The sequence below is a fragment of the Anastrepha ludens genome, chromosome 2, assembly GCF_028408465.1.
Source record: "Anastrepha ludens isolate Willacy chromosome 2, idAnaLude1.1, whole genome shotgun sequence".
In the NCBI taxonomy this organism is placed as follows: domain Eukaryota; kingdom Metazoa; phylum Arthropoda; class Insecta; order Diptera; family Tephritidae; genus Anastrepha; species Anastrepha ludens.
This window is the reverse complement of record NC_071498.1, coordinates 87,797,322-87,803,494: the sequence shown is the minus strand read 5'-3', so window position 1 is coordinate 87,803,494 and position 6,173 is coordinate 87,797,322.

The following is a 6,173-nucleotide window of genomic DNA, read 5'->3' as shown; positions in this document are numbered from 1 at the left end:
AATAGAATTGCATTTATTTTTGGCGGTTTATTTATGTATGTATGTCAGTATTGCTCGCGTTTATTTGGATTTAAGTATTCGATCTGAAATTAAATGAATAGAAAATATAATATTTATTTAAAGTGAATGGTTAAACAATTTATTAATTTATTGGCGACTAAGCAAATTTTAAATGAGCTAACGGGCGAAATGCCAGGTACTGATAGATGTTGAAATTTACCATGGATTTATATGTAAATAAACGTTTTTTTGACAACCTCTGTTGTTAGTTGCCTTGATTTTGTAAAACTATTCTCTATAATTAGCTTCTTGAACTAAAAAATATATTCAATTAGTATAGCCGGTGAAATCGCAATATGAAACTTGCAAGGATTGCTACTCATCTTTTAATGAAAAAATAAGAAAAAAAATTTAAGTTAGATGTTTTTTAAAAATGGAAAAACAATTATTCTCTAAAAGATTTTCGACGAAAAAATATAGTCGAAAAGAAATTTTTTTAGTGTTAAAAAACTCTGCATGTTTTTAAAAAATGAGAGAAAAAAAGGTTTCCCAAGGCTTTTGTACGAAGTTTTTTAAGCTAAATCAATTTAAAAAAAGAACCCAAGATGTTTTATTTTAAAAACCCATGATTGAATTACAAAATATTTACTCAGTAAAGAACTTTCTCATTTTCTGTAGACAAATCGGCTCCCTTTGCAAAACATTCTCAAACAAACTCTAGAAATATTGAGTAAAAATGGTGGCAAAGAAAAATGAATAAAAGGAAAACATTACGTTTTTAAAAAGGTGTGGTTATGAGCAACAATTTGCTTAAAAGTTTTTATTGGTACGCCCAGGACTAGTATGGCATAGAATATATCCTGACATCTCGCTTAAACCAAGGCATCATAAAGCATTTTCTGGGACAAAGCGTGCGAAAGGTGGACTCTTTGACAATCTGAGCTCGATGCATTTCAAATATCAATTGCAGAAATACTTTTGACACATTGTACTGCCCTCGGGTTCCCTTTTTAATTTTCTGTGAATTTTACTAAGTAACGTGTCTTTAAAAGTACATAGGCAATTAGCATAATTTATAGAATAGTACAAATTAGTAATTTACTAATAGGCATTAATTACAGCCCGCAACACCGCAAGTTTTGCTGCTCGTGGTAACCTACAAAATTGTGAAATCGAGTGACTTTGAGTAAAGAATTTAAAAAACTTTCACTCTAATGATAAGATGATTTTGAAGGAAGCACCATTTTGTAGGTTAGTATTTCCCAACACGCTACTACAGCGAGTAGAGTTGGATAGCCTCCACTAGAACGCGATCGGATATACTGTCGGCTTCATTATAAGAAAGTTGGGATTGACGGTGCATGCTTCCAATGAGTAGAAGAAGTATCATGGGTAGATGAAGTATCCAGCTTTCGTAGTACTTTTTTTCTTCTGAGTCCAACTACCTAACTAAATTTTAGTACTTGCTCTTTTTCATTGAGTTTTATTTCCTACTCTGGTAAAATATTTTTATCCAAGTGTTTGTTCCGCTAATGAATCAAAATCGTACGCACGAGCTTTATCGTACAATACATCAGCACACGGGCACCGAGTTTAAAATCACCAAACCGATAAAATACGAAGCTGGCGAGTGGGCTACATCTATAGATAAACAAGACAGCATCTGGGAGCGGTACAACAAGAAATTAATCTCAGGTACACTTTCGCAACCTTTCCAGTCGTGTGGCTGCCAACAACACTACATAAGACGCGATATACCCACCACCTGTCTTGATGAGTGTGAAATATTCAATGCCGTCGGATCGCTAAAAGATAACAAGGCTCCCAGATCAGATAATATCAGCTCAGAACTACTCAAAGCTGACCTTCGGATAAGCGCGCGGCTCCTAATGCCATTAATAAGAGAGATTTGGTCGTCCGAAAAGATACCATCGAACCTGAAATAAGGTAAGGTATAGTTACTCTTTTTCCGAAAAAGGGTAATTTATCTGACTGCAAAAATTGCAAAGGGATAACGTTTCTCAGCATGATAAAAAAAATTATAGCCCATATAATTTACAAAAGGTTGGACATCTCGCTGATGCAGCATTTACGCAATTAACAAGCCGGACGAACTTCGCTCATGTATCGATCACGTCAATACCCTAAGAGTGATTACTGGGCAGTCGATGGAGTGGCGTTCTGCTCTATATCTTTGCTTCTTCGATTTCGAAAAGGCGTTCGACTCTTAAAGGCATGACGCAATTTGGAATATTCTCGTCTGCGAAGGAGTGCGCGAAAGAATAATCAGTCTTGTAGGGGATTTGTTAACGGGCGCTTGCTGTCGTGTTAATCATGAAAATGCTTTGAGTTCCAGTATTGAAATACAAACCGGGGATGGGGTACGGTTGTGTAGTGGTCGCTGTTATTCAATTTATCCTTAGACCAAGCTATGCGGCACGCTGGCGTAGCGAATAGAGGCTTAGCTTGGGGTCTGATCTGACATCTAGAAGACCTGCAAACGCATATATCTTTAATATACTACTTACACAAACACGACGACTGCGTATTGCGCAAAGCATTCCAAAGCTCTTCGCTTAGGAGTGATTCCGCGACACACCGAGCCGTAAGTCTCAATTATTTAATTCAAAAGCGTTTGGCCATATCACAAATATACACGCTAACAAACCTTATGAGCTAACAAGCTCGATATAAAAGCCTTTAAAGGAGCTCGACCAGAAGCTCCAGCAATACTCACTCAATTCTCGGTTCCCTCACTATCGTAACGCTAAACAGAGTACATAGTTATAGTCCTAATTTGGTAAGAATACAATTCATACAATCTCTAAATCGGTTTATGTTAAAGCTAGCTATCATTCATTTAGATTTCATTAAATATGGTCGAATGTCCCATTATGATCTTCGTGCCTTTCCTCTGCTTTCTGAATAAGAGAGGAGAAAATACCCTTTGCTGATATATATATATATATATATAATTGGCGCGTACACCCTTTTTGGGTGTTTGGCCGAGCTCCTCCTCCTGTTTGTGGTGTGCGTCTTGATGTTATTCCACTAAATGGAGGGACCTACAGTTTCAAGTCGACTCCGAACGGCAAATATTTTTATGAGGAGCTTTTTCATGGCACAAATACATTCGGAGGTTTGCCATTGCCTGCCGAGGGGCGATCGCTATTAGAAAAATGTTTTTATTAATTTTGGTTTCACCGAGATTCGAACCAACGTTTTCTCTGTGAATTCCGAATGGTAATCACGCACCAACCCATTCGGCTACGGCGGCCGCCTTGCTAATCACTGAGCATAAAAATGTGGAGGCAGCTCTTTTCCTGTCTAGGTTATAGATTCATTCATACAATTTATAGTATTTTAAACCACCAGTTGACCTCAGTTCAAGATTTCGTCGCACTGGGAATTGTGTTTCACTCTAGACTCCCTATCCTACCCTATTTGATATCCAGATCTGAAGGCATATACAGTAGATTCGAATTTTTAAGCAGATCTGTGAAAGGTTTTACGAACTCCTGCACTAGGGAAATACTCTAGAACAACCTAGTTCATTCAAACCTTGAGCTTCCATACTAATGGCACCCAATGTTACAAGGATCGTTAGTATGCAGCATACATTTGTTCGTTTTGCTTTTCAGTTGCTTAATTTTTTGAAGCCCTTATCTGCTTATAATGCACAATGTGAGCTTATCGATTTAAAATCGTTTCAAAGTAGAATAACTCTTCAATCACTTATGACTTGAATTGTGGTTATATTGATTGTGTAGATCTCCTTAAACAGATATGTGTCGTTTTTCCCAATATAATCTTGCATTCTCAACCTTCTTTTTATCTGCATTCAATTGAAGTTAATTATTTTGCTCTTGCGCTGATCTTTAGAACTCTTACGGAGCTCAATAGAACCTAAAAAGTAACTAATACTCCTTTTCAATGCATCGATCGCTATCTAAATTGAATATAAGATCATTGTGCTCTTGGTTTAATTTAATTTTCTGTCCCATCTGTAATATTGCTAGTGCTATGGACTAAAATAAAATAAAAATATAAAAATGCAATAAATAACTAAAAAACATACCCCAACCGACATTATGACGAGCTTTCATATTACTTCTGTTCATACATACATATTTATCACTTGATTTACGTAGGTGCTTAACCTCTACTGCAAACAACCATGCCACATCATTTAGTGCTTGTGAACAAATCCTAAATATGTGCAGAGTACATCTTTTTAATTACAAACTTTTTAACATTCTGATAAAGATGGCGTTAATTAATTACGCGCCTTTATTGTTTGTACTGCTAACCTTATGAAGTCCCGCGACGTCAACTGTCCATAGCCATGTGCCACGTCTGCTATATCCTCTTCAACTTGCATACGTATGTTTTTCATAAACACTCGACTAAAACGTAGCTTGTGGCAGCTGCAGGCAAGAATCGCGCAGTAGACAAGAATGTATTCTTTGTTGTTCATTTTTCCTTGTAAAACTTTAGCGTAGTGCAGGATATTTTTTCTAAGGTTTTAGCAGGCAGCAAAGAATAAGGTTTCAATAAAAAATACAACAACAAAAGCGAGGATTACAGTAAAAAAGATCAACAGTCAGCAACACAATGGCACTACAAGTGGATGCACTACAGAATGAGTAACTAAAGGGGCGACAGCGGCATGTGGCACGCTAGCATGCTGGTACGCCCTAAAGCATGCCTCAATTATTCGCAAGTGAACGGTATTGCTGTGTAACTGCCAGTGCTAGTTCTTAGCCCACCGACCATACCCGCCTTCTGAGAATGCGTGATCCGACGCCCAAAGGCTCAAATGCGTTTTCCGCTTTCGTAAGCGGAAAGAAAAATGGCGAAAGTTGTAGCCTTTGCAAGGCTGTGTGGGTATGTTTTTTTTTTTTTTTCATACGAACGATGACTACTGCGCTGCAGGCGTGTGGCGGCGTTAGTAAGTAATTTTAAAAACTTTGTAAGGAACTTCTGCTGTGTAAAGTGAAGTAGTAAACGTAGAGCAATCACTTGCCTATGTTGCTATTATTATTGCTTATGCCGTTGTTGTTGTTGCTCTTGTTACAAATATTGCAATGGTTGTAATTCCTGGCAGTGTAAGTATATTTTGCCGCAAGCAATTTACTCACTACAAGTAAAGGTAGCAAGCGATTTGATGGTGAATGAGTAATGGCGGCGAGGGGATAGTGTCGCACCGCAGCATGTTGGAGAAAAATAATAATGAAATAAATCATTGCAAGTGCATACAAAGGCCACAAAATCGACAACGATAACGAAAGTCTGCGGAGCGCATGGGGCCAAGCGGTGATGAACAGAATACGTGGGGATGCAATTGAAGAGTAGTGGCAAAAATATAATAAAGCAATTGTAAAAGATTTGCGAAGTAAAACTAACTTTCGCCGAATCAGCAGCCAATGAAATGAGTAACTTTGGACTGCTTGTAAAAGGCTAAAACACGTTTTTTTAACCAGTAGTTCAGGTGTCCGTAATTATACGGAGGTATGTCAGTGCGCAATGTAGAATTTCATTAGTAACTTGTAGAACATTAGGAAATTAATGGCATTTAAAAAAAAATGACCAGATGCATGACCAAATTTTCTTGCCTGTATGATACTGCAAGGCTGCACAAAATTGATCATCTAATTTTATTCCTAAATAACTTTTTTACTATATTAAATAAAAGCTGCCATACTAAAATCGAGTTGTGTTGCTTATCTGCTTGTGTACTGCAGTTGCCTAATTCACAAGTGTCAAATATGATTGACGTTCGACGCTATTTGCAAAAATTATAAACCTTCCGATTGGCTGATTAATATTTCGAAACGTTGTACTACACATATTGCATGAAACTGGCGTGTGAAAAATACCTTCTATGTGCCTCATGAGCTTGATGTCTGATCATTCCTCAAAGTGTAAAAAATTGAAAACAAAGTGAAGGCACAGGTTCCAAACCACGAAGCACAAATTGACAGAAAAAGTTGTTTTTAATAACTGTCGCGCTCGGCTGGCAATGGCAAGCCTCAGAGTGTATTTCTGCCATGAAAAAGTTTCTCTTAATAAAGCCTCTGCCGTTCGAAGGCGGCATACAATTGTAGGTATCACCATATGTGAAAGAGCTTTGGGGGTACATACATATCACAAACGCATGCACGCACCTCTCC